Genomic DNA, 27,760 nt, shown 5'->3' on the forward strand with positions numbered 1-27,760 from the left:
AAACACTGGTTGGCCCTCAACTGGAGTATTGTGCCCAATTCTGGGCACCGTACTTTAGGAAGGATGTGAAGGCCTTAGAGAGGGTACAGAAAAGATTTACAAGAATGATTCCAAGGATGAGAACCTTCAGTTATGTGGATAGACTAGAAAAGCTGGAGTTGTTGTCCTTAAAGCAGAGAAGTTTGAGAGGAGATTTGATAGAGGTGTTGAAAATCATGAGGGGTCGAGACAGTGCAGCTAGAGAGGAACTGTTACCATTGGTGGAAGGATTGAGAACCAGAGGACACAGACTGAAGGTCATTGGCAGAAGAACCAAAGGTGACCTGAGGAAAAACTTTTTTACGCAGTGAGTGGTTAGGATCTGGAATGCACTGCCTGAAAGGGTGGTGGAGGCAGATTCAATCATGGCTTTCAAGAGGAAATTCACAGATCACAGAAACCCCACAGTGCAGATAGAGGCCATTTCGGCCCATCGAGCCTGCACCGACACATATCCCACCCGATCCCCGTAACCCTTACACCAACACATATCCCACCCTATCCCCGTAACCCCACGTATTTAATCCCCCTAACACTATGGGTCAATTTATCATAGCCAATCAACCTAATTGGGCAATTGGGCAAGTACCTTAAGGAAAAAGATTTTGCAGGTCTACAGGGAAAGGGCAGGGGAGTGGGACTAGCTGAAGTGCTCTTGCAGAGTGTTGGCACGAGCTCGGCGGGCCAAATGGACTCCTGTGCTGTAACCATTCTATGATTCTATTACCTGCCTATATCCCCTGCTTCACCACCTCCAGAATCCAATGATTTCCTCGCTGTACTCCCTTTGTCCACATGACATAATACACCCATATGTCCCAGACTGACCTCTGACAGCCTTCAGCTGCCTGGGTCCAACTCCCCGAAACTGCCTCCCTATACTTTTCTGCCTCTCATCCTTTGATAATCTTCTCAAACACATTTTCAAGCCTTTGGTCACTCCTATCTTCCCTTTCCTGGAACATTTATTTTCCTTATGCCCATCTGTGAAGGGGTGGTGTCTGCTTCAAAAAGTACTATATAAATGCCAGTTTTTGTTGCAACCATAAAAAAATTCTTCTTTTCTGATTTGTTGAATTAAAGGGATTTTTTGGCAAAGGGATTTTTGTCTTTTATTCTAGCTTTCACAAGCTGGAGTGCAAGTGGATAACCAATAGAGGGCACTGTAAGAAAGCAAGGAACAATAGATTTATTAAAACAGCAGACAAGGAAGGGGAAATTTAATATCCACTTATTTAAAACAATTGCAGCAGCCACCCTTTTAACAAGAGATTTAAAAACAAAGAAACAAAGTAAAGCAATTTTGAGAGTTTAGTTCTGATCCTGTAGACTTCAGTCACTTGACATATTTTAACCAAAGCCATTTTGTTTTGAGACTATTTTGTTTTCTGTGAGTAGGTAGACCTACTTCAGTCTCTCAAACTGCTCTTTAGCAAATTAGGAGCAATGTGACAAAAGCTTGGCAACAACTGCATTCACTTTCCCACACCTTTGTGGGAAAAGTACCTCCTTTCACACCTCAGCACCTCCGCCCACCCTTTCAAAATTGATGCTTCAATTGCTACAAGAACACTTGCACAAAGAGTCACTTGTTTAAAAAGGTAACTAGACACTATAAAAGAGAAATTCACAAGAGTTAGGATAAACAAAAAAACATAATTGATAAATGATATACCTATCAATTCCTCCAATAAAGGCGAAGAGTTACGAAGGTGACTAAAGGTTTTTATTGACTAAATAACAGAGCCCACTCTCGTGGGTGATCCGATCCAAGCAGGAGGAATACCAGCCAGTCGCTCACCTTTATACCTGGCCTGGTGGGTGGAGCCAAGGCGGAGTCGGCAGTGGTCATCCCAGGTATAGCAGTGTGGCAAGAGGCGACCTCGTACCGTGATACAATAGTGGTCAGTGATACAGTTATAACGAACAGTGGTGAACAGTGCTAACTACTAACAGTGATACGATAGTGAACGTGGTTTACCACAATAAACTAATGGGATTAAAGCCAAAAAATGTCACATTATTCCAAGAAGGGCATTAAAAGAAATAGGCTGTGTGTTAGTTATAAATATACCAAAACTGGCTGGATTTGGGAAACCCTTCTTAATCTCTTGACAATCAGGAAGGAGTGTACTACTTCCTTATTCAATTATGCAGGACCTGAACCTAGAATTGTTTCCCCCCCCCCCCCCCCAGTGAGGATTGAATTTTCATATCATTGTTAAAGAGCGAGATGCAGCTAACAATTTCTAAATCCTATCTCCATTTTATTAGTGCTGTGGGTCTCTTTCACGTTAATCTATTCAGGCCTAATTTCAGAGCAAGCTCTCTTCCTTGAAAGTATTAACTACAGTATTTCATTTTTCTGTAATTATGATAGTCATTTCTTTGGGTACATTATTTGCAATTTCATTATATTTGTTTTATTCGTTCATGGGATGTGGGCATTGTGGCAAGGCCGGCATTTATTGCCCATCCCTAATTGCCCTCGAAAAGGTGGTGGTCAGCCACCTTCTTGAACCACTGCAGTCCCTGTGGTGAAGGTACTCGCAGTGCTGACTGTCGTAGCGGTTTGGTACAACTGAATGGCTTGCTAGGCCATTTCAGAGGGCAGTTAAGTGTCAACCACATTGCTGTGGGTCTGGAGTCAGATATAGGCCAGACTGGGTAAGGACGTCAGATTTCCTTCCCTAAAAAGGACATTAGTAAACCAGATGGGTTTTTCTGACAATCTGGTAGTTTCATGGTTGCCATCACTGATACTAGCTATTTTTTAAATTCCAAATTTAAAGGCTGTCAGAATGCAAGCATCTTAGGAACAAGGAGTAGGCCACTTAGCCCCTCGAGCCTGCACCGAATGAAGACAATTTAATTCTGGTTTACAGAGATCATTGTTAGATCCATGGTTCAATGGATAAATAATCACACGGATGCTGTACATTAACAAATAACAGGTCTTTACTGGAGGAGGGTAATCTCTAGACTGGGGGTACAGTGGTCACTGCCGGTACTACAGTATACAGGAGCTGTAAAAGTAGTTCTGACTTAAAGGCACATCCACTACAATTATGTACTATTTAATATTGAATGGTCGATGCTGGAGCCCACCCAACATAACCTGCACCAAAAGTTTATTGTATAATGGCCACATTTTGGGACACTTGTTACCTACTATGGTCAATCATTCCAATATTAGTAAAATATGTGCTATTTCCTCTCCTTCTGAACATAGCAGTTGACATGAAGGCCAACAATATTGCAACCAACAGGTGGCATGTCAGCTTCAGAACAGAAGCAACAGTGAAGAGTGGGATTTGAGAAGCTGGCGTCTTATCCAAATTACCACTAGAAATTAAAGCCTCAAGATCTACATTGGACAATCTACAAGAGATTATTTTGTGTATTTGAAGTCAAGGGATTCTCATGCTTACCCAAAGGAGAGGATTCTGGAGAATGGTATATACCCCCTCCTCCCCATCTCCTTTTGTCATGTTGGAGTCAGCACAGCCCTTCATTCACAGTGCAAGGGTGCTTTTCTGAAGTTAGGGTTAACTGTACCAGTCAAACATTCCATTTAACATCCTGTGGTCTCAGACAATTTAGAGCCAAATTAGAAACAGTCCAGTGCTATTAATTTGGAATTACTAATGTACTAGGATAAGACCATGCAAACTGATTTTATTACAGATCCTTAGAACTATCATGGAACAGAAACTTTCATACCATTTGCCTAGACTAAATTTGATTCAAGACTCCAGATGTAAAAGGAAAATGTTCCAAAAGAAATATATTTAGCGGACTTTTTTTTCCGCCGGCTCCTCGTTTTTTGCCTCACCCAGTGAGTTTATTAGCGTTTTCCTGCACTGAGCATGTGGTGTATTGCAATTCATACGCCATGCCCTGGCTTCCTCCTTCCACTGTCCATACACAGAACTCTTTCGGGTCTGCACTACCTGGTGCTAAATAGGGGCTCCTCCTCTGCCCGATTTCCCCTCCAGCTGCACCTCCACAGCTAGAGATCCTGGGGATTCTCTACCCTCCTACTCAAATGTCACAAGATTTCAGTTTTTGGGGGGGGGGGGGGGGGGGGGGGGGAGAGAGAAAGAGAAGCAGCAAGGGCTGTGTGCACCAAGGATGCCTGTCCCTTTAAGCTGCTAGTTTTTAAATCCTGTTGCTGCACAATATTTCCCACACCCAAAGAGGCAAGCTCCAAACCAGAGGCATTTATAATACTTACAGATCAAATTATTATAATTGAGACCAACCCAAGAAATTACAGCAGAGCCAGTACTTATGAAATCATGCATACAATCTGCACTCTGCCATACTTCCAAGGATAACAGCAATAGAAACAGAGAAGGGCAACATAAATCTAATGCCAGGCAAAATAAATCTAATGCCGATTGCACTACTCAGGTAGATTTTATGGTTGCAATTCCTCCAGAGCAGCTGCATCCCACGATAAAGTCAAGTCAGTGCACTTGAATATTTTTGTGGTATCCCTTATTTGTGGCACATGACACACAAAGCAAGCGTTGAGAAACTGGAATATAAAACACACTAGATAGTGAAAAGGTGCTGGTTGCCCTTGAACTACGACAGATACCATGGTTCAATAGGAAAGGTTATAATCAAACAGACAGACAATGTACTGAAGTGCAGAATTATGTATTTTGGATTTTAAAAGTAAGCCTACTTGTTGAAATGAACTAGGCTACAAATTTGATACTTAAGATTTCAAATCAAGAAACTATTTAGCCCATTAATATATATAAAAAAATGTTACCATCCTGTAACTAATCGGCATTCCTTTTGGGGATTTCCACGCAAGTTGCCTCTAATGGTAAATTAAGCCTCGGATGCCTCCAGGTGGCATTCTAATGGGGCCATTTAGTACATTCAACCCAGTCACAATTTTCAGTCATTAAGCTTTGGCTCTGCAATTCCCTATTACGTAGAATTAAAAAGAATATGCAGCACAGAAACAACCAACCAGTCTGTGCTGGTATTTATACTTCACACGCGTCTATTAGGATACCGTTGAGAGTTCTGGATCCTGGGTGACCCTGCACCAATCGGAGTTCTCAAACTCATCACACATGACTGAAGACAAGTAGGTTTTTTGAAATAATTATAGCAGAGCCAGTACTCATGAAATCATGCAGATACAATCTGCCTAGCTTGAACTTCAGTCCCCTTGGACAAAGTAAATTTCAGTCTCCCCACCACTTGGGATCAGGATCCACCTGGAAATATTTTAACACCGCCTTTAATAAAAGGGCCAAGAAAGAAAGTTAACAATTATTAAGTCTTGAGAGCAAAAGACCAAGAGCACAAAAATTGGTTCATCTTGTTTGTGGGACTGGGTACCTGGGATTGGCTGCTGTCAGTTTCTTATTCATTTTGCTTCCTTTTGATTCAATCTATGTTCCTTACCTTGTTCTAATTTACTGTCTTCCCAATTTTGCTCAAAGAGCGAGCTGTTTAAGTGCACACTATACAAGCTAGAACAAAAGCAAATATGATAAAAAGCAAAAAACAAGCCAAGCCTGAAATTAGAAACATCAAGGAGAAACACTAGACCACCAGTACAGAAGTTATGAGAATGACAAGACAAACCCACTTTCAAGCAAAAAAGTGGATAATTTTTTCCTACCAAAATTAACAGTAATCAACAATTCTCCTCCACACACCATACCAGCCACCACCCCCCACCCCAGAAGCATAATGGACAACAGCCTTGAGCCTCCCTACCTTCCAGGCAGCCCAAGATGAGCCAGCTGTACCGCACTGACCAAGTGTGGTGGTGAATCCCCTTGAATGTTCCAAAAGATACCCAATACAGGCAGACAGCCAGGTTATGCAAAAACTGCTGAGTGCTTTTAGAATCAAGTACAACTGGAAAATCCACCTTTTAGCTGCCAGCCGCACCCCCCCCCCCCCCCAAAACAAATATTTCAGGTTTTGAAACTTTTTATCTCCGTAACTCTATGCAGCTAGTGAACACAATTGTCGATATAGTAATATGAAGGTTTCACTTTCTGTACCTTTGGGATGAAAGATGTGGGGACTAAAAATCCACAGGCACAGGATGTGCCCACCATAGTCTCCAGTGCTGACCCCACCAAAGTATGCACAGGTCAAGATGGGGGGGGGATATTCCAGACTGGCACACCTATGCCAGAATTCTGGCCTCCTTCTGCAGGAGAGAGTTCCACACTTCTACCACCTTTTGTGTGATGAAGTGTTTCCTAACTTCTCTCCTGAATAGCCTGGCTCTGATTTTAAGGTTACATCCCCTTGTCCGACACTCCCCCAACAGCAGACAAAGTTTCTCTATCTGCCCATCATTCCTTTCAAAATCCTAAAAATCTCAAATCGCCTCTTAAGTCTTCTATATTCCAGGGGATAAAAGCCTAGTTTATGTAATCTCCCTTCATAATCTAACCCTTGGAGCCCCGGTAACATTCTGGTGAATCTGTACTGCTTCCAAGACACTGTACTCATGTTCAACATTCCCTTTAAGCTGTGCAGCGCTCCAGGGAACCCACACAGCCGGATTTTCAATGTAAAAACCACACATGCACGGTATTTTTAATAGCCTGTGCAGCCCCTTAAAGGCCCCAAAAAAATTACAGGGAACTTTGTTCATGTTGGGAATTTACCATAAGAGGTTTATACAAGTAGAATGCTGTAGGCTCAACACCTGGGGGCAGCATTAGGCAAATTTGTTTTTCTCCCAACCACAATTTATTTACATATACAAGCGTAACAGCATTTGTATAAAATTCCAGCGTATATCCCATATTCCCACTGTAAGAGTCATGAAAGGTTAAGAAAGAAAATACTTTAAAATATTGGTTAAATAGAAGTTAATTTACCTGACTGACTTATTGTATTGAGAAACCCCCTATTTTCTTGTTCTAGTATAGTCTGAGATACCCCCTTTATTCTTGCTACAATGGTACAGTCCTTAAGCTTGTCACATGGTATCCAGCCATTTTACAGTTCAAGCTCCACGAGGCTAGAGAGAAGGTAAAGGCTTTGATGGCTGGAGTAAAGGCTTTGATGGCTGGAGCAATACAGTTTTTGACCGTGTTCGTTTAAACGTGTTTTGCTTTGTAATTCTGTTTGTAAGGTGTTACAGTAAACAGTTTAAAGACAAAGTTACGTTTTGGAACGTTTTATTTCGACACGCGTCTACTCATTGTTAAAGGCCTCAAAGCTCAGTGGCTGCATGTTTGGAAATTACGAAGCGCCACTACACCCACTATCCAACAGTTGAAGAGTTAAGCCATGTTCTAAAAGAAAATCATTTGCATTTACGTAGTGCCTTTCAGATACTCATGCCATCCCAAAGTTACATGCAGGTACAGCAAGCAATTAGGAAGGCAAATGGTATGTTAGCCTTTATTGCAAGGAAGTTGGTATTTAAGAGCAAGGAAGTCTTGCTGCAATTATATAGGGCTTTGGTGAGACCACACCTAGAATACTGTGCAGAGTTATGAAAGGGTTTGATAGGGTAAACAGAAGATGTTTCCACTTGCAGGCGAGACCAGAACTTGGGGCCATAAATATAAGATGGTCACTAATAAATCCAATAGAGAATTCAGGAGAAACCTCCACCTAGAGTGGTTAGAATGTGGAACTTGCCACAAGGAGTAGTTGAGGCAAATAGCATAGATGCATTTAAGGGGAAGCTAGGTAAGCACATTAAGGAGAAAGGAATAGAAGGATATGATGATGGGGTTAGAGCTCATATGGAGCATAAACACTGGCATGGGCCTGTTAGGCCAAATAGCCTGTTTCTGTGCTGTAAATACTTTAGGGTGAGTTCAAATCTCACTGTGGCAAGTTGTGAAAATTAATCTGGTCATTTATGGGCTTGCCACAGAAAAGAAAAAATGACCATAAAAGCTAGCACACCGTCATAAAAACCCAACTGGCTCGCTAATATATTTAAGGGAAGGAAACCAGTCACCTCTACCCGGTCTGGTCTATGACTCCAGTCCCACACAAATAACAAATGTGGATCTTAAATTTCTTCTCCAGAACAGACAGCTATACCAAACATTTAAAAGCTGTATTAGAGTTTCTGGCTCTTAAGAAACTTGTACCCTAAATCTTGACTTTTTATGCAACATTAAAAGAATAGCAAGCCTATGAGGAGTAATTTTAAAATTCAATACTGTAAAATCTGGCACTATTTACATCAAAATAATGTTGCCCTCCCACCAAAGCTATATTTATGGCTAACTAGTTTCCTATTGGTGCCGAAGCGGAGTCATCTTTCCATGAATTAAGGGATTCTGCCCTCTCCCACTGCAACATCACCCTCCACTCACCTTGTAACTTACTGTTGAGGACTACTTTAAAATGATTTCATAATGCAAAGATCACTCTCAACCCCTCAGAAATGGCTAAACTAGTAAATCTTCATTTGCTCCATACTATTCAAAAAGGACAATGATGAAAAGAAACAGACTTTCAAAAAAAAACCTTTATATCTCTTACAAGGTTAAAGCTATTCTTAGAGACATTTAAAAATAATGAAGGAAATTGATGAGGGTGAATAGCAAGAATTGTTCCCCCTTATAGGGAACATAATGTTTGAATTTAAGTTATACCAAATGTAAGCAAGGTCAAGGAAACAACTTCACAAAATTGCAAGAATATGGAACACAATGCCCATAAAACTATACATGCAAAAATAAATTGCTGTTTAAAAAAGGAGATACTTAACTGGGGAGGCAAGATATAAAAAGGAAATGGTGAAAAGGCAAGCAATGGGATTAGAAAGATAGAGCTGCTACAGTTAACAAAAATGTAACAGAGTTGATGGGCCAAATGCCCAACTCCTGTTCCTATATTCCCAAGCCTAACCAATTACTACCTTTTAACTACCTCTTAATCCACACTCCGTCCTGTCAATATTCTTGACCTTGCCATCTTCTCTAACCAAATAGACCTCAACTCAATTGCTAAAGCTTCCTCCAAGTAGCTCACCTTTCTCTTTCATAGCAAACACTTTGGCGCTCCACAACTCTATAATAAAACCCAAATTCATCCAACACTTTAATGTTGCTGCCAAATCTGGGGAAAGTCACAGAACCCAACACCCAAGGAAAAGTTCATCTAATAAACAACTTGTCTCACTTCAGACCTTTAAACTCTTGCAATCTTCTGATCTTAAAAAAAAAAAAAAAAAAATTTAAACCAAAGCTCTAAACTGGGTCGATTGAGTGCACTCGCCTGGGGTGAATGGTCTCACATGGGGTCGGTAGCCTTATTGCCATGTTAACCGCGATGCAACCATATCAAAAGAGGCCATCCACCAGGTGTCCAAAGCGACCGCCTGACTCAAATGATAGGCCCTTTTTAAAAAATCAGTGTCCTATTATGCAAGTAGAATCCAAACGATTTATAGTGCCTTTAGCATAGTAAAATGTCCCAAGGCTCTTCACCGGAGTATTATAAAACAATACTCAGCACCAAGCCACATAAGGAGAAATTAGGGCAGATGAACAAAAGCTTGGTCAAGAGGTAGATTTTAAGGAGTGTCTTGAAAGGAGGTAGAGAGGGAATTCCAGAGCGTAGGGCCTTGCCAACTGAGGACACAGCCACCAATGGTTGAGTGATTAAAATCAGTGATGCTCAAGAGGCCAGAATTAGAGGAGCACAGATATCTCAGGGGTGGTGGGGGGGCGTTGTGGGGCTGGAGGGGATTAGCGAGACAGGAAGGGGAATAGCCATGGAGGGATTTGAAAACAAGGATGAGAATTTTTTTTAAAAAGAGGCGATGTTTAACCTGGAGCCACTGTAGGTCAGCGAGCACAGGGGTGATGGGTGAACAGGAGTTAGGACATGGCAGCAGAGTTTTGGATGGCCTCAAGTTTAGAGGGAAGAATGTGGGAAGCCAACCAGTAGTGCATTGGAATAGCAAGTCTGGAAGTAACAAAGGCATGGATGAGGGTTTCAGCAACAGATGAGCCGAGGCGGGCGATGTTACGGAGGTAGAAATAGGCCGTCTTAGTGATGGCATGGATGTCTGATTGGTAGCTCATTTCATGGTCAAATATGACAAAGGTTGCAAACAGTCTGGTTCAGACTCAAACAGATGCTAGGGAGAGGGATGAGTTGATGGCTTAGGAACAGAGTTTGCGGCAGGGACCGAAGACAATGGCTTCAGTCTTCCCAATATTTAGTTGGAGGAAAATTCTGCTCCTCCAGAACTGGATGTCGGACAAGCAGTCTGACAATTTAGAGACAGTGGAGGGGTCGAGAGAAGTGGTGGTGAGGTAGAGCAGGGTGTGGTCAGTGTACATGTGGAAACTAATTGCGTTTTCGGAGGGGCAGCATGTAGCAGAGATAGTAGGGGACCAAGGATAGATCCTCGGAGGACACCAGAGGTAACTATAAGGGAGCGGGAAGAGCAACATTGCAGGCGATTCTCTGGCTATGATTAGATAGATAAGAATGGAACCAGGTGAGTGCAGTCCCACCCATCTGGATGACATTGGAGGAGGGTGGAGTGGTTAACCATGTCAAAGACAGGTAGAGAAGAACGAGGAGGGATAGTTTATTTTTGTCACAGTCACACCGGATGTAATGATTGCAATTTTAAGTATGACCTGGTCAGAGCCTGCGCTATGCAGGAGTATAGAACACAATGCATAGCAAGGTTTTCCAGAGTCTCGCACTTCTGAAACTATCAGGATAGACTGAAGTCACAGTCCACATTGCAAAGCAACACTTGTATCAGCGAGAGTTTTTTTTTATTAAAAGCACTTCAAAGCAAAATAACATTGTAATTTATTTTAAGATTTCAGCATTAAAAAAACTCTGGCAATGACAATTTGAAGTCTATTACTATTCAGTAATTAGATTGTTACAGAGCAGTGTCTGAGAAAGGTGAAAGCCCAATACTTTCTATTCTGGTGTTTAAAAGCACCATCAGCATTTTTTTTCCCTCCCTCCGGTTTTGAGTGTATAAACCAAGTTGGAAAGTTCTTCAACTGAAACTGTTAAGGTGGACTGTTATTTCCTGGTTAGACTGTTCGCATTGAATATTTCAAGAGGAAGGTACCAAGGCATACATTTGTTTTTATTACTTACATTTCTACAGGGTGTGCAGGGGAAAGAGGAAGAAATCAAAACATGGCTCCAGGGTTTTTTTGTTTTAAACACTTACCTGCTGGGAGATGTGTGAAGTTGCATCTTCCTCCTCTTAAAATGTGGTCATAATTTTTAGAAACTGCTCTGACACACACCCACCCCCCCCCCCCCAATGTTTACTGCATTATTCATTTTGAGACCATAAAACTCTCATCCAGCTTGGATAGTGGGGGAGTGGAGTTGTATAATGCTAAACTGCTGGCAATGGAAGAACTCTTGCACAGAAATAACAAAGTAGAAAAGGAAGTTTGTCCCAATTAGTCCATGTTGGTGTCTATCCCCCACACAAGCAGCCGCACTGCTCCCATATCCCCACTCCGCTCCCATATCCCCACATACATAAACCACCTAACTTATTAAATGTTGCCATAGACACTGCTTCAAAGTACTAATTCCAATTGTGCATGCCACAACCCATCAACCATTTGTGTAAACCAAAGTTTCACTTTCTCTGTCCTAAATATCTTGCATTTAATCTACCTCTATGTCCTTGTTTTAGTCCCTTAAGTGTCCTTGTTTTAGTTACTAGTTTGTTTCTGTCTACAGGGTCCTATCCCTTCATTTTAAAAACACCCCGTAATTATAATGAAAACAGCCCAGTATATCCCACCCACCACACCATTTGTCTTTCCTCATAGCAAGCAGTATCCTAGAAAATCTGCACTGTACCCTCTATTGTCTCAACTTGTATCAGCGAGTTTTTAAAAAAAAAAACAAAAGCACTTCAAAGCAAAATAACATTGTAATTTTTGAGATTTCAGCATAAAAAAAAACTGGCAGACAATTTGAAGTCTATTACTAACACCCTGTAATTATAATGAAAACTACATCTTTTCTATAGTGTGAAGCTCAAAACAGCACATGGTACTGTAATTGAAGTCTAAATAAGGCTTTACTGTATATAGTTTCACCATTCATCAAGTTTTATATTCTAAAAATCCAGTATGCCATTAACTGGTTTCTTTTTAAATAAGGGTTGTTCCACTTGATGTGCTGCTTTTAATGTCATGATGCTGAATGCCAAATCCCTCTGCTCTCCAGTCAGCTCCAGCCATTCCCAGCCAAAAAGTATAATCATTACTTAAACATTTTTAAGACCTTAAATTCCACCTGTCGCTTATTTGACCATTTTATCAGAATATCTCCCTCAGCTTCTTGTGGCCCCCAGAATTATTTACTATGCCTCCTATTTCAGTATCGTCTGCAAATATGGACACAACTCACTAGCCCAAAAATCAGAGCGAACAGAAACAGTCAAGAGATCCTTGTGGGACACCACTATCTACTACCAAGAAACAGTCCTTAACATCTACTCAGTTGTTTCTTTTCTAACAATTTTGAAATCCAATTTTCTACCCTCCCTAATTCCATACTCCTTAATCTTCAATAAGTCTCCTGTGTGGTAACTTGTCAAAAGCTCTCTAAGTCCATGTACACCACATCCACTATTTCCCCCATCCGTCATGTACATCACCGCCTCAAAATACTCAGGTTTGTCGAGCACAATTTCCCTCTGTGAAATCAGTGTTGGCTACTTCCAATTACTTTTCTCTGGTTAGATATTTAGCAATTTTATCTTCAGATGTTAAAAATCACTGGTTTGTAGTTACCCAGGTTAGTTCAGTCCCCCTTTTCTGAAAGTGATTACATTGGCCAATCTAGTCCTTCGTCACCAATCCACTCAATAGAATCCCGGAATATAATTTGAGGTTTCCACTATTTCTTCCTTCATTTCCCTCTGGATTATTGTACAAGCACTTTGCCCTCAAGCTTAACTAACTGCCCTAATACTTCTATTAAACACAGTACTTGTTTTGTATCTCCACCAACTCCTGCTTATCTTTTAACAATTCTCTTTTTACTGAAAACTTCACTGTTCTTTAATTTTGAGATTCTCCCCTCACACACCCTCTGCTTTTCTAATCCCTCTTATTTTAATCATTTGTACGCCCCATTTGCCCTCTTCAAGGTTAGTTTGTTTCTAACTTCCAATTTTCTCCACAGCATTCTTAAAAAGTAAATATAACAATTTTGCAATCTCCTTTCAACAAATATCCCATTGTTGATCTAGTCCCTAGCTCACTTCTTAACCATCTAAAATCTGCCCTATTCAAATCTTATCCACAAGGAGGGAAAGAATTGCACTAAGAATTATAGACACTAGATATGAACATGGGGTTTTATATGTTTTTCCACAGGTTTCTACAATGTAGACCATGTAGGCTGATAATTTGAAGCAGTTTTAGGATAGGATTTGAAGCAGTTTTAGGATAGGAGTTGAACTGTCAGTTTTTTTTATTATTCGTTCATGGGATGTGGGCATCGCTGGCAAGGCCAACATTTATTGCCCTCGAGAAGGTGGCGGTGAGCCAATCAAATAATTTGAAGTAAGCAACAAACAGCAAAGTGGAAATTTGATAGGAAAAATATTTTAATTACCATAATTTGAATAGCTTGTAGTGCATTTAACTTGTATTTTAAGTGTAAAATATGTTTATATACACATTTCATTAGGGGGAAAACATTATAGCTAAGTTTTCCCATGTCCTTAGAAGGAGACCAAAGAGTTCTTCCATGCTATAAATTGAATTTATGTATAAAAATTATAGAAATGTGGAAGATTTTTTTTTAAACTAAGAAAAAGGTACCACCTTGTGCCCATCATTCTAAAACCCCATTTTTGTAGATAACTTCATTGATATTTTCAATGTTAGTATCGCCTCCTTTAAAGAAAGAACTTCCATTTATATAGTGCATTTCACAGCCTATTAATTACTTCTGAAGTGTAGTCACTGCCGATGTTGCGGAATAGGCACATGGTCCCACCAGCAGCAATGGGATAAATTGACCAATTTAACTGTTTTAGTGGTGTTGAGGGGGATAAATGGATAGCTTGGTCATGTGAACTCCCTTGCTGCTCTTTGAATAGCGTTGAGATCTTTTATATTCACGAGAGGCAGATAGGTTGCATTCTAAAGATGACACCTGACAGTGAAGTGCTCCCCTGCAGTACTGTTCTAGAGGGAGAATTGAACCCATGACCTTCTGACTCAGAGGCAAGAGTGCTACTGAACCAAAGCTGGTATCTTCAGCAGCCAATGACAAAAAACACAAGCACATGACAATCTTTTTCCACACTATCCCAACACAAATCTTCAATGTAGTGAGCCATGGAGAATTTACCACTAGCAACAGAAACAGATATTCTATCATCACCCACAGCTGATTTTGCCCCTTCATGGGTGCAAATACAATATTTAAAATTGAAGGGATAAACAGACTTTGTATGATGGCAACTTATTGCTTTCATGGACAAGCCACCAAGATCATATTCTTTTTGCAAATTAACTCCTACAATAGCACTGCTTGTCAATAGGATTTCAGCAAAGTGAAATAGTGGATATGCATTTTCCCCACACTGTGTCTGCATGAATTGTTTAAAACACCCAACAGTATCATTAGACTTGATGCTTCAAAACTTAAGCTGCATTTAAAAATAGCATTGCTACACACTAGGGTGAAGTAATGGTGATAACAAGTCAGTGATGCCAGTAATGGAAGAACAATTTGAAGTTATATTATAAATAGCACAAGATTAAAGTCTATTGGGTTAACTGATCTCCCCCCCGCCCCCCAATCATGGTGTATTCATAGACATGGTATACACAATGATAATATTCAGTTAAAGACTAAATACTGAAGACCTGTCTAAAAGCACTCCATTTGTGAGGAGGTGGCCAGTAAACAATTAACTACTGCAGCAGATACAATAGCTGTTCCTATAACAGTAACCCCAGTTTGAACCAAATAAAAAAAGTTAGAAGTGTCCAGTGTTTAAGTGTGAAATGATTGTTCCTGCTACAGAGCAACAAGCTACATTGTTATACATCTTGTACAATTGTGTACCGAAATGAAAACACACAAGGTACAATATGAATCTGCCTCAAAAGAATCAGTTCAGAATAGGTTAACTGCTAGAAGCATATTGGATAAAGAGACCATCTTTCAGTTATCTGGCAGAGCTGAACAGTGTCTTGCCATAAATACTGAAGTATGCTTTTGTAATATTACATCGTTACCTATGTGATAAAAGTACAATTGCTATGCTTTTTTTTAAATATATAAACATAGTTACAACACCCCCCTTTAGATTTGTATCAGCCAAGCACCTTACTTTGAAATGATTTACATTACCACCATTGAAAGTGCCTATTAAAATATTACATATAACTTATTGCACCATACCAGAGATTAAATAAGGCACTTAATTTATTATTCACTCGTGTATGATGGAGTGGGGAAAGAAGTGTTTAACATGTAATACTACTTTTTAAAAATCATAGTTCCCTTTCATCTTTGCAAAAAAGTCACGAAAACCTTATCTAAATATTTAAAAATATACTTGTGGCACTAAAGTAATTTGTAATAAGGTCTTTAGATTTTCCAAGTTGAGCTTGATGACATAATAGGTTCCAGTCTTGTTGCATTAACTTCAGTTTCCAAATCCTACCAGCCAGAGAAGAATCATGGAATGAAGGTGTAAGTCAACATCACAAATACCATTTAAGTTAATGGCCTTCAACATCTCTTCAACTTGCATTTCCATGAGGATTTCTTTCTTCAAACACCACCCACCCCACAAATAAGTGAGCAAACAGCCACTTGTTCTGCACACAATTAAAAACTTCATATATGATAAAGCCACAGTCTTAACATAAGCAATAGTTGCTTCTCAATATATTGCATACCACGCAAATAAAATTCAGGTAAATTTAAAGAATTTCATCTTTGGAGACCCTTTAGATGCAAGGTGCCTCGCATTACACAATCTCTAACCAAACTTAAGATTGACTTCAATGGAAGGAAAATTGGACAGATGTATCACAGGTAGCTGATCCACTACCAACTGTTTTGTACCAAGAAGTTGAATTTTACCCCCAAGGAGACAAAGTACAAACAGCTTGTGATGAGCATATATGGATCTTCTCCCACCCCATCTAGCTAATAGCACAAACACATTGAATATAAAACAAGGTAAAATCTACAATTTGAACAAAGTGAATATAAATTGAAGAGAGAGGAAACAACTAGTTATATTTGGTTGACAGCCATGCACTGCTAATCATGTGAAGTTCCTTCGTGCATTCTAAAAAAGCTAAGTTTTTTGAAATAGTTAAAGATTTTTATTCTATGGCCTCTCCAAAACACAAATCTTCTAGTTTCCTGGTTGGGAAATAATAAATAAGGACAAACTACTAAAAGCCAAGCTTTCAATCTGCAAGAGATAGTTGAGGATAATGTGTCAGTTATTCTGCTCCACATTGTGACACAAATATAGAAGCTGTCAGCCAAAACAGTTAAAAGCACGTTATTGCATCCTGGGGGAGGTTTTTTGGGGAAAAATTCAGTTCCCAAAACAGTTCTTAATGCTTTGAATAATGCTGCCACGACACCAGGCTGAAAATCAAAAAACTCTTCAAATCTAATTAAAAAGCTTTAACAAAAACAAAAAGGAGATACAGTGACAAAGACATTGACAGCATCACAACCCAAAACATCTTCCAAGGTAGTTCAACTTCAAAAGCGAGCCCCTTTAAAATGGCACCTGCATCCACTCAGGGAGCTGTGTGGCGGTGACAGGTTCACAGAATTGCACCACTCTTACCTGGAAGGGTGAAAGTAGTAAAACTAAAAAATTAGGACGGGAGGAAAGCAAAACACAGATTCTTCCTCCCTCGTTAAACCAAGTCTAAATGCTTCAAGATTCAAAAGAAGCAAAACAAACGCCAGAAATAAGAGTTATCTTCACTTAACGTTAACGAGCTAAAAGTGCAAATGTTATCAGTCGTGCACTTGACTCGGATACCAAGTATTAGGAAATGCACAGCAACTGGCTTTTAAAATGCAAGATTACTCCAGAACGCTAACACAAAGTTTGCTTCGTTTTAAAGCGTCGCACTTCAACCCGGTTACTATTTTTATTTCAGACGGTCACGACCAGTTCAAGGCGTACCATATGATGTTTTTTTTGAACTAGTGTCAACCAATAATATTAAAGCTAAACCTGTAAGTAAACGCCCTACACAATGCAACGCCACAGATTAAAAACCAGCAGCAACTAAGCCTCTGAATTCCGGTCAGCGCACTGGGTGAAACACTTGAACTTGGGCTTTTGCTACAGTACCAAGCACCGACACCACTTTCTCTCAGCTCGCTTAAAAGCAAATGGCCGTAGAACTGCTGACCTTAGAGCGCCTGGAGGTGCAACCGAGCCGCTCGCGCTGTCCCGGGGACCCCGCCAGCTCAATGAATGAACGCCAAGCCCAGCTGTGGCTCGTGAATTTTAACAAGTGTCGCGATACGTAAGCAAAGATCTGACGCAACTCGTCCACTCCCTCACCTGCACCGCATGTGCCTGGAACCTGCATCTTACCCGTAGTTTCTGCAGTATATCACTTCTACCAAAATGCACAATCCTTCCGTCGCTGTTTATAATCATCAGCGACGAAAAGATTTCGCATCAAGTTCCTATGCAGATTTATCACTCGGTTGACTAACTCAGTTGACCTATTTATCGAATTATAATAGGTAAGGGTGGGCGAATCCTCACCAGCTCCACCTTTATATCCCTCTGGTTTAATGATTTATCAGGTTCAAATCCTATATGAGTCAAAATATGTCCCTTTTACCTGTTTTGGCATGGTATTTTGCAATTCTATCCATAAATAAATAAGTTTAATGTTGAACCAGGGCACACAGGAAGATCGTAAGCAACGCAGTAGATTGGATGCAGGCATGTCAGATTTTGCAGTGGGTACAGGGGCAGGTATGGGTTTTAGCAACTGTTACAGTTGCTGGACTTTAGCAGCATTGGCATATAGAATGAGGAGCATTGGCTTACTGGACGATTCCTGGTGTCTGGAGAAGTGGGCTGGATATTAAGTTTTGGCAGCACTGTGGGCAGTGGCTCCCAAACTTTGGGAACACTGGTGGGAAATACCGGGATCTGTCAACATCAGTGGCAGCACTGGGAGAGGGAATTCTTGGGAACTGGCAAAACTGTGAGGAAGCTGTCTTGGTCTGGCAGCTCTGAAGAATAGCATTTCATTATTTGGGAGCAGGCACAGACTATGCAACATCTCCTGCAATGCCCATCGTTAGAGGAACCCTGCACTGTTGCAGATCTTGTCGAATTCAACAACAAGGCGCAAAAATGTGTCCAGTTCTGGCTGGGCTATGTATAGACTGTCCGTGGACACGATAAGAAGTGGTGTGGAGATGCCGGAGTTGGACTGGGGTGGACAAATGTAAAAAGTCACACAACACCAGGTTATAGTCCAACAGCTTTATTTGAAATCACAAGCTTTCGGAGCGCTGCTCCTTCTTCAGGTGAAGTGGAGAAATGCATAAAGACACAGCTTATATAGCCAGAGAATCATGTCAGATGTTTACAGGTAACCTTTCCAACTGCCATTAATCACACCTCGGCAGAGAGATAATCACAGCAGTCAAAGGTGTGAATGGTGTCCAAACAGGTCAGTCAGGGAAACATTACATCAAAGAACAATGAGGTGGGGTCACAAGGGGTCAAATATTGCAGATGCTGGGGTCTGTATGAAAAACAAAAAAAGACAAAAAACATTATTTTATTTTTTTTGGCTGGAAATCACAGCAGGTCCGGCCGCATCCGTGTAGAGAGAACAAGCCAATGTCGACTCGAGTCTGGATGACCCTGCATCAGGTGGGGTTACATGTAGCGTGACATGAACCCAAGATCTCTGTTGAGGCCGTCCTCATGGGTGCGGAACTTGGCTATCAGTTTCTGCTCGACGATTTTGCGTTGTCGTGTTCTTCGCTATGTTCTTCGCAGCCTTCAACATGTCATCGATGACGACGAACACCTCGCTAAGGCCATCCCCACGCCTCCACTACTCGCTTTCAAACAGCCGCCTAACCTCAAACAGACCATCGTTCGCAGCAAATTACCCAGCTTTCAGGAGAACAGCGACCACGACACCACACAACCCTGCCACAGCAACCTCTGCAAGACATGCCAGATCATCAACACAGATACCATCATCACACGTGAGGACACCACCCACCAGGTACATGGTACATACTCATGTGACTCGGCCAACGTTGTCTACCTCATACGTTGCAGGAAAGGATGCCCCGGAGCATGGTACATCGGCGAGACCATGCAGACACTGCGACAACGGATGAACGGACACCGCGCAACAATCACCAGGCAGGAGTGTTCCCTCCCAGTCGGGGAACACTTCAGCAGTCAAGGACATTCAGCCTCCGATCTTCGGGTAAGCATTCTCCAAGGTGGCCTTCGAGACACACGACAACGCAAAATCGTCGAGCAGAAACTGATAGCCAAGTTCCGCACCCATGAGGACGGCCTCAACAGAGATCTTGGGTTCATGTCACGCTACATGTAACCCCACCTGATGCAGGGTCATCCAGACTCGAGTCGACATTGGCTTGTTCTCTCTACACGGATGCGGCCGGACCTGCTGTGATTTCCAGCCAAAAAAAAACAAAAAAAACAAAAAAATGTTTTTTGTCTTTTTTTGTTTTTCCATACAGACCCCAGCATCTGCAATATTTGACCCCTTGTGACCCCACCTCATTGTTCTTTGATGTAATGTTTCCCTGACTGACCTGTTTGGACACCATTCACACCTTTGACTGCTGTGATTATCTCTCTGCCGAGGTGTGATAAATGGCAGTTGGAAAGGTTACCTGTAAACATCTGACATGATTCTCTGGCTATATAAGCTGTGTCTTTATGCATTTCTCCACTTCACCTGAAGAAGGAGCAGCGCTCCGAAAGCTTGTGATTTCAAATAAAGCTGTTGGACTATAACCTGGTGTTGTGTGACTTTTTACGATAAGAAGTAGTATAGGAAGAAGAGGGTCTCAGAGTGTGGGAACACTAGCTAGTTGCAATGGGAAGAGAAGTGATGGGAGTCTAGTAACATTAGAGAGGAGCCAGTTTATGTCTGGGAGAGGGCACCCAGGGGTCTGAGAGCACGAAGATGTGACCCCTAGGGTCTGGGAGCTACAAGTTGGGGGCAGGAATCCAGGGCCTGAACTAATCCCAGCCTTTACTGGCTCCTGGCATGAAGCTAATTTTAAGAGCAAACTCTGCTGTTATGCTATTTGTGGAGTTTATGAAGAAAGACTTGTATTTATAAAGCACCTTTCATGAACTGAGGAGGTCCCAAACACTTTACAGTACATTAAGGTGTCATCATTGTTGTAATGTAGGAAATGAGGCAGCCAATTTGCACACACCAAGATCGCGTGAAGCAGATAATGGCCTAGAGTTTCCGCTAGTCGCCTGAAATCGGCCAAAGTAGCGTAAAAGATTGCAGAATTTTAAACGCAAGTTATGTCAAGCGTAAATCGAGTTTCCCTGATCTTTAATGCTTGTTTAAAAAACATGGTGCTGGAAGCCAGCCCCGCCCACAAAACTGGCCACTACCCAGATCGAAATAATGAGGATAGCGTGTTTCCAGCAATTGCGCCTGTTTGCGAATGTTTGAGGAGGCTCTTCAAGTTAAGTTAGTTTTTTTTAGGCACGCAGGCACGCTTTAAAAGTTTTTAAATATTAAAAATCCTTTAATTTACTAAGAAACTGACTAGTGTACACCAATGAAACTAGCAGATGGTTCAGTGTAGCTTTTTAAAGTCATTTTCAGTGATTTAAAATCAGATTATTTGCAGGTAGTGGACTAGACACTCTTATTAAAAATGTTTTTTTTGTGATAAACCCATTTTCAGCTGTATTAATAAAACTCTCCCAGGTTACCACACTTAAATACATCAATGAATATTTTTTAATGCAAGGGAAAAAAATGAACAATTACATTCTATTACTCTGCCCGATTGTGTTGGTTCAAGGAAGCGGTCACATTTCTGATTATGCTAATGAGTTTGTGCAGAAACTTGAGCCATAACTTCACTTCGGAAAAATAGCTCAATTTCTGCCCAGATTGCCAACTCAGCGCAAACTCTACCCCAATCTGTTTTAGTGATATTTGTTGAGGAATAACTATTGACTAGGACGTCAGGTATAACTTCCTGCTCTTCTTCAAAATAGTGCCATGTAATCTTTTATGCCCACTTGAGAGAGTAGATGGGGGTCTTGGTTTTAATGTCTCTCCTGAAAGATGGCATCTCTGACAGTGCAGCACTCCCTCAGTACCGGACTGGAGTATCAGGCTAGATTTTTGTGTTCTATTCTCTGGAGTGGGACTTGAACCCATTACCTTCTGACTCAGAAGCAAGAGTGCTATCACTGAACCACACCTAACACTTACACCACCTGATGCCTAGGAATAGGTCAGGTCACATTAAGTCTGTAACTCATATACACTCTTTCCTTTCTCTGTCTCTCGCACACACACAAAAACACGCTAGTCTATCAAGACAAGAGTAAAGCTCACCTCAGATAAAAGTCCCACACTTCATAGTTTACATTCTTTTTGCATTTAAAATTAAATTAGCTGACAATTTTGTTTTTCTTAATGTGAGTGTTTAATTGACTGAAACAGAAAAATATCTTTATTATACATGATGGCCAGTCTCCGAAGATGTGGTGAGACATGAGAGTCCACAGCCCTTATTTGTGACAACATCAGGGATGTTTTTTCTTCATTGCAGACTCCAATGGACTGTTTGGCAGTTCATTGGAAATTTTGGCAGCCTCCCTCCACCTAAGAAGCGGCCAAGGACTATTATGTGCCTCCTCCTCCATGGAAGCACAGTCGCAGCTCTAATGGCCATAGGGGACAGAATGGTCAGCAATCTGCATACCAGCTTTCCAATTCTGGGAGCCAGGATACAGGCTACTTTTAGACTAGGCATCTCATTAGTTAGTGGGACACAGATCCAGGGCCCAGTAGAATATCAATGGCTGATGCGGACCTGTCTGAGGCTGCCCTTTTTAGGACAGCAATTATCCAGCCTTCTCCTTCAGAGCACCATACCAGTAGCACGTAAGAGCTACTGCCAAGGAGCAAGCTACCATGATGGGGGGGGGGGGGGGGTCACCTCAATCTCCTTTTGTAGCACAGGAGCAGCCAACTACAATTCTAGACCTCAGGCGGAACCTAGGGGAAGCACAAGAATAAGAGAAAGAAAGCAGGTTTAGACAGCCAAGGAAAAGACAATATCAGGAAAGAATCAATTGGCTTATGTTTACTTTGGAGTTTGTTTATATTAAAATGGAATTTGTGCATCAGCCATGGCTCCACTGGTAGTACTCTTACCTCGGAGTTAGAATGTTGAGGGTTCAAGTCCCACTCCAGAGACTTGAAAAACAACAACTTGTATTTATATAGTGCCTTTAACATAGTAAAACATCCCAAGGCACTTCAGAGGGATGCTCAAGAGGCCAGAATTAGAGGAGTGCAGATATCTCGGGAGAATGTGGGGCTGGAAGAGATTACAGAGATAGGGAGGGGCAAGGTCATGGAGGGCTTTGAAAACAAGGATGAGAATTTTAAAATTGAGGCATTGTTTAACCGGGAACCAATGTAGGTCAGTGAGTAGAGGGGTGGTGAGTGAACGGGACTTGGTCCGAGTTAGGATACGGGCAGCCGAGTTTTACAACCTACGTAAATGTGAGACCATGCAATGAGGGGCAAAGGAATCTGATGTTTTGGCCCTGATTTTGCTGTAATAAGTGAGTTAAACGCTGAAATCCAGAAGTTGCTGTCAGAGAAACCCTGCTCCTCCACAGGGTGCACTGTTGCAGTCCTCGCTGATAGACTCAGTACTGAAATCACTGTAATAGCATGAACTTTGGGTACTTACCCATTAGTTCTGCACTAAAAATGTCTGAAAAAGTTAGGGCTGGTGCATTTAGGAGTGAGTTTTTAAACAGTGTAATAAGTGATCATTACTGCTGAATAACCTCTCTGGCCCTGAAGAAAATAATTTTACAAGTGTGAAGTCTCATTCCCTCAGAAGAAAATTAATGTTTCAGATTTTTTGTTTTACTTTTTCATTTATCTCATCTCTCTCCCTTAATCCTATCTGTATTTTTCAATCTTTATCTTTCTTCCTGTACATGATTTAAATGTAATTTATATTTTCTGTTTTTTACTTCCTGGTTTGCAGTCTGAATGGCTCAGTGAGAATACTTCAATCTGATTGATTGAAGAGCCTCGCTGTTGCTTTCCCTGTTCAAAGACACCACAGATGTCCTGTAGAGGGCATCACACTGAAACAGATGCCAATTAATGGAAAGCCCTCCTGACAAGCCCGCAAAAAGTCTCTGGGCAACAACCGTTTTCATAGAGTTGGCTTGTATTCCCTTGAATTCAGAAGGCTGAGGGGTGAATGAATTGATGTGTTTAAAATGACTAAAGGATTTGATACAGTAGATACAGAGAAGCTATTTCCTCTGGTTGAGCAATCATTAGAGTCAGGCCATTTAGGAGTGAAATCAGAAAGCATTTTCCACACAAAGGGTAGTTGAAATCTGGAATTTTCTCCCAAAATAACTATAGAAGTCAATTGAAATTTTAAGGTCGGAGATGAACAGATTTTTATTAGATAAGGGTATCAAGAGTTATGGATCAAAGGCAGGTCAATGGTGTTGCTATAAAGATCAACCATGACCTAGTTGAATGGCAGAACAGGCTTCAGGGGCTGAATAGCCTACTCTTGTTTCTATGATGTTCCAAGTGGATACTGGAATGAAGGATTAGTCCTTTATTTTAAGGTGGGATAAGGAACTGAAGCATCCACATGTATGCTGACGACATCCAGCTGTACCTCACCAGCACCTCTCTTGACGTCTGCGCTCCCTTTGTGTTGACAGACTACTTGTCCAATACCCAGTCATGGGTGAACTGCAATTTCCAAAAGCAGTAGCGACAAAGGTGACTATGTTAAAGAGAAGACATCAGTGATCAGTTGTGTTCAATGTCAGCAGTAACATAGAAAAGACATTTAATCATTTCATCTAAATATTTCTGCCTCCAAGCAATTAGGTCCATCTCCCAGAAATGTTCACATTCAAACTTTTTTGGATGAAGGTGGTGTGCAGGGCAGAGCAAGTTTCACTATGGGGTATAAATGAGCTGGAACATACTGCAGAGCCTCTCCTGATCACTTAAGGTAGTGAAAGCATCACTTTAAGACCGTCCTCCCACTGATACCTTATTAGATACAGAGAAGCTATTTCCTCTGGTTGGGCAATCCAGAAGGGGACATAATCTTAAAATTAGATAAGGGTATCAAAGGATATGGATCAAAGGCAGGCAAATGGAGTTGCTTTAGAGATCAACCATGACCTAGTTGAATGGCAGAACAGGCTTAAGGGGCTGAATAACCTACTCCTGTTTCTATGATGTTCCCAGTGGATACTGGAATGAACTCTGTTGTGCCTCATTGTAGTACTCCTCTGCTGCTGTTCATGCAATGCTTAATGGGGTCATTATCAATGGGAGCAGGGGGGTAGGCCTCATCACCCACAAGACATCCATTGGCATTACATAGGATATACAGCACAGAAACAGGCCATTTGGCCCAAGCAGTCTATGCTGGCATTTAGGCTCCACTTGTGCCTCCTCCAGTCTTTCCTCATCTAACTCTCAGCATAACCCTCTATTCCCTTCTCCCTCATATGCTTCTCGAGCCTCCCTTTAAATGTATCTATACTATTTGCTTTAACCACTCCCTGTGGTAGCGAGTTCCACATCCTCACCACTCTCTGCGGAAAGAAGTTCCTTCTAAATTCCCTATTGGATTTCTTGGTGACTATCTTATATTGATGGCCTCTAATTTTGATCTTCCCCACAAGACTTCTTCTGCATTACCATTAATAGTGGCCCATCTGAGATTAGCTGACTCAACACAGATCAAGAATTGAACCAGTTGCCTTCCTCTCTCCATGGCTTAAATATTGAGAGGATAAACTCACTGAGTCATTGGCAAGAGTTTGTGGAAGATGCCTCTCCAAACCATACGACTGAATTTTAGGAAAGTTAAAAATATTAAGACTGGAATGCTGGAACAGCTAGCAGTCTTGCAGAGAGCTGAGACAAAGGGACTTACATACACACTCTCAGGCATCGAGGAAGAATTTCCATAGGGTTCTCTTTATCTCCCACCACAACTTTGGTGGAAACGCTGGAAAAATGGTGCAAATTGCTATTTTTAGTTGTTTCTCCAGGGTTCCTGCCAAAGTTATGGTGGGAGATCAGGAGAACCCCCACAGGAGTTCTAGGCACAGGTGTTTCCAATAAGCCTGGAACCACAGGGCAGTAAACCTGTCAAAATAGCAAACCTAAGAGGCTAATTGACAGGTTAGAGCATTTGCATCAACAACTGTTAAGTAAACAGAAAAGCTTTTAAGAATATATTAGGGTCATGAGATGGCCCTTAGCTTTTCCAGCACCTAAACTATAACCAAAGGGACATAGCACAGTTTCAAAAGGACTGCTTGTAATTTGACCATCATACTTGCTGAAAAGATGCCTGTCCAGTTGACAGATTCTTTGGCAAGGATCCATGTGACAAAGTTAATTCTTTTTCACTTGGCCACTAAGATTTAGTCACAAAAGTGGGTTTGTCCTAGTAGAATTTAAAGTATAAGGACATGCTTTTCCCCAGGCTAGCAAAAGGAAGGACAAGGCAAGAATAACTACATCCCTGTAAAGCAAAACAGAGATGGTAGAGACGACAGAAAGAGCCAAACAAAGAGAAGATTCCAAGAAAGTATGAGGAAACTTTCGAGCAAGGACAAAAAGTTCAACAGGAGTTGTAAAGAACATTTGAAATAGTTCTGCAGAAGCAGAGTGAAATTGTTCTAAGTTGTGGTATTAAGAAACATTAAGGCCCCGATTTTCTGCCAACCGTCGGGTGGCTTTTCATGCGGCCGGGGGCTGAAAATCACCGAAAAAGCGGGTCACGACCCGCCTGCCAGCCCTGTCCGACTTTTGGACCGCTGTTTCTCCGCAACCCGATTCAGTCTCGCCCGCCGCTGGCGGGACTGATTGTCGGAACACTAATTACCAATTATTTCCATGTTTAAGCCGATTTTCATGGGGCCGTTGCGATTTTGTGGGGTTCCCCACGCTAAACACGCCTGCGGGGAACCCCGCTGATGAAACCTGGTGTGAGGCTTGCTTGCTGTCAGCTGCAGGTCATTCGGGAAAGCTGCGATTTAAAGGGACAGCATTTATTTGGTGAAGGACCTTGTTGCTGAAGGCTTGGGGCTACTTCAAGGCTTAGGCACAGCTGTGGAAGGTTGGAGCCTCACACACTTCTCCAATGTGATCTCCTGGGAAGCCCCTCTCGCCACCCTCACTCAGCGCTTCCTCAGCGGAGGCATCTACGAGAAACATGGGACGCCTTTTTTTCCATCCCTTCTTGCCATTAGAGGATCTCCAACAGCAGAGGCGGCAGCAGCAGAACCAGGAACAGCAGGATGAGCACCAGGCTGCTGCTCACTCACCTGAAGCTGCACAGGCCAGAAGGGGCCAGTGTTTGGAAGTGGCTTGAGCACCTTGCTGCGCTTTAGGGGGCTATGGGGACCAGTTTCTGCACTGGCAGTCCTACTCAGAAGGACTTCCATGAAGGTCTGGTTTCTCTGTTCAATAGATGGCCAACGCTGCTCAAGAGATGTCATTCTCTTATGAGCACTCACCATGTTTTCTGTACCCTGGCGAGTTATCTCCTCCATGGAGGTTGCCAACCTTTCCATGGTGATGCGTTCATGCGCCAATGACTCCACAAAGGCTCTGCTCATGGTTGCTATGGACTCCTCCATTTGCTCCACACTCGCAGCGACCCTGGAGACAAAACCTGCCAGAGACTCCTGCATCTGTGCATGGAGATCCATCACCTCTTCTCTTGCGGATGGACCCAGAGGCAGAGGGTCGACATGCAGTGCAGCTGAACTGAGCTGGCAGAGTCCTGTGCCCTCCGACGAGGACTCTCCACTGCTGTCTCTGTCTCCAGAATCTGCTGAGGCTCACTTGTGAGCTGTGATACACCAGGTGACAACACTACTCTATGCCCCAAAGGTCCCCCCGAAGAGTGTCTGCGCTGGTGCTGGGTGCGCTTACTTCTGCTGACGCTGCGCCCTCAGAGGCTGGAGCTTCCTCTGAGGAGTCTGGCTGCACAGCCTCTTCCTCCTCCACAGTGGGGATGGGGGCTCTGGATGGTCCTGTGGGGGAGTAGAGGAAGGAGTTAGAGATGTGATGTCAAGGTGACATGCACATTCGAGTTGACATCTGCTGACACCTGCATCCATGCAGCCTTGGTCTCAGTGGGAGGCCTCTTCCTGCTTGACCTAGGGAAGAGGACCTCCCTGTGGGCCCTAACCCCATAAACTAATGCCTGCAGTGAAGCTTCATCGAATTTGGAGGCAGCTCGGGGTCTGGCACTGGCCACAGCTGCTGCAGGCTCCTCTGCCATCCTGTATGGTTCGTTTGGAAGCCAACAGAGGAAGCAATGCTTGCTGTGGACCTTGAAAGCACCACGAATGATGACATCATACTGTGGGGCTTCCTGA

At 42.1% G+C, this 27,760-nt stretch overlaps 1 protein-coding gene across 1 annotated transcript in view; it reads right to left on the minus strand.

The window, feature by feature from the left end:
• grb14 (growth factor receptor-bound protein 14) overlaps positions 1–17,558 on the minus strand; it is a 293,218-nt gene extending 275,660 nt beyond the window's left edge. The window contains exon 1 of the mRNA XM_085986430.1: positions 17,460–17,558. The gene's annotated coding sequence lies outside the window, so the exon portion shown is untranslated. The remainder of the gene's footprint in view (positions 1–17,459) is intronic.
• Between the last annotated feature and the right edge of the window lie 10,202 nt (positions 17,559–27,760).

The sequence above is a fragment of the Somniosus microcephalus genome, chromosome 4 (assembly GCF_052327205.1).
Source record: "Somniosus microcephalus isolate GS21.2 chromosome 4, FLI_Smic_1.0, whole genome shotgun sequence".
Classification (NCBI taxonomy): domain Eukaryota; kingdom Metazoa; phylum Chordata; class Chondrichthyes; order Squaliformes; family Somniosidae; genus Somniosus; species Somniosus microcephalus.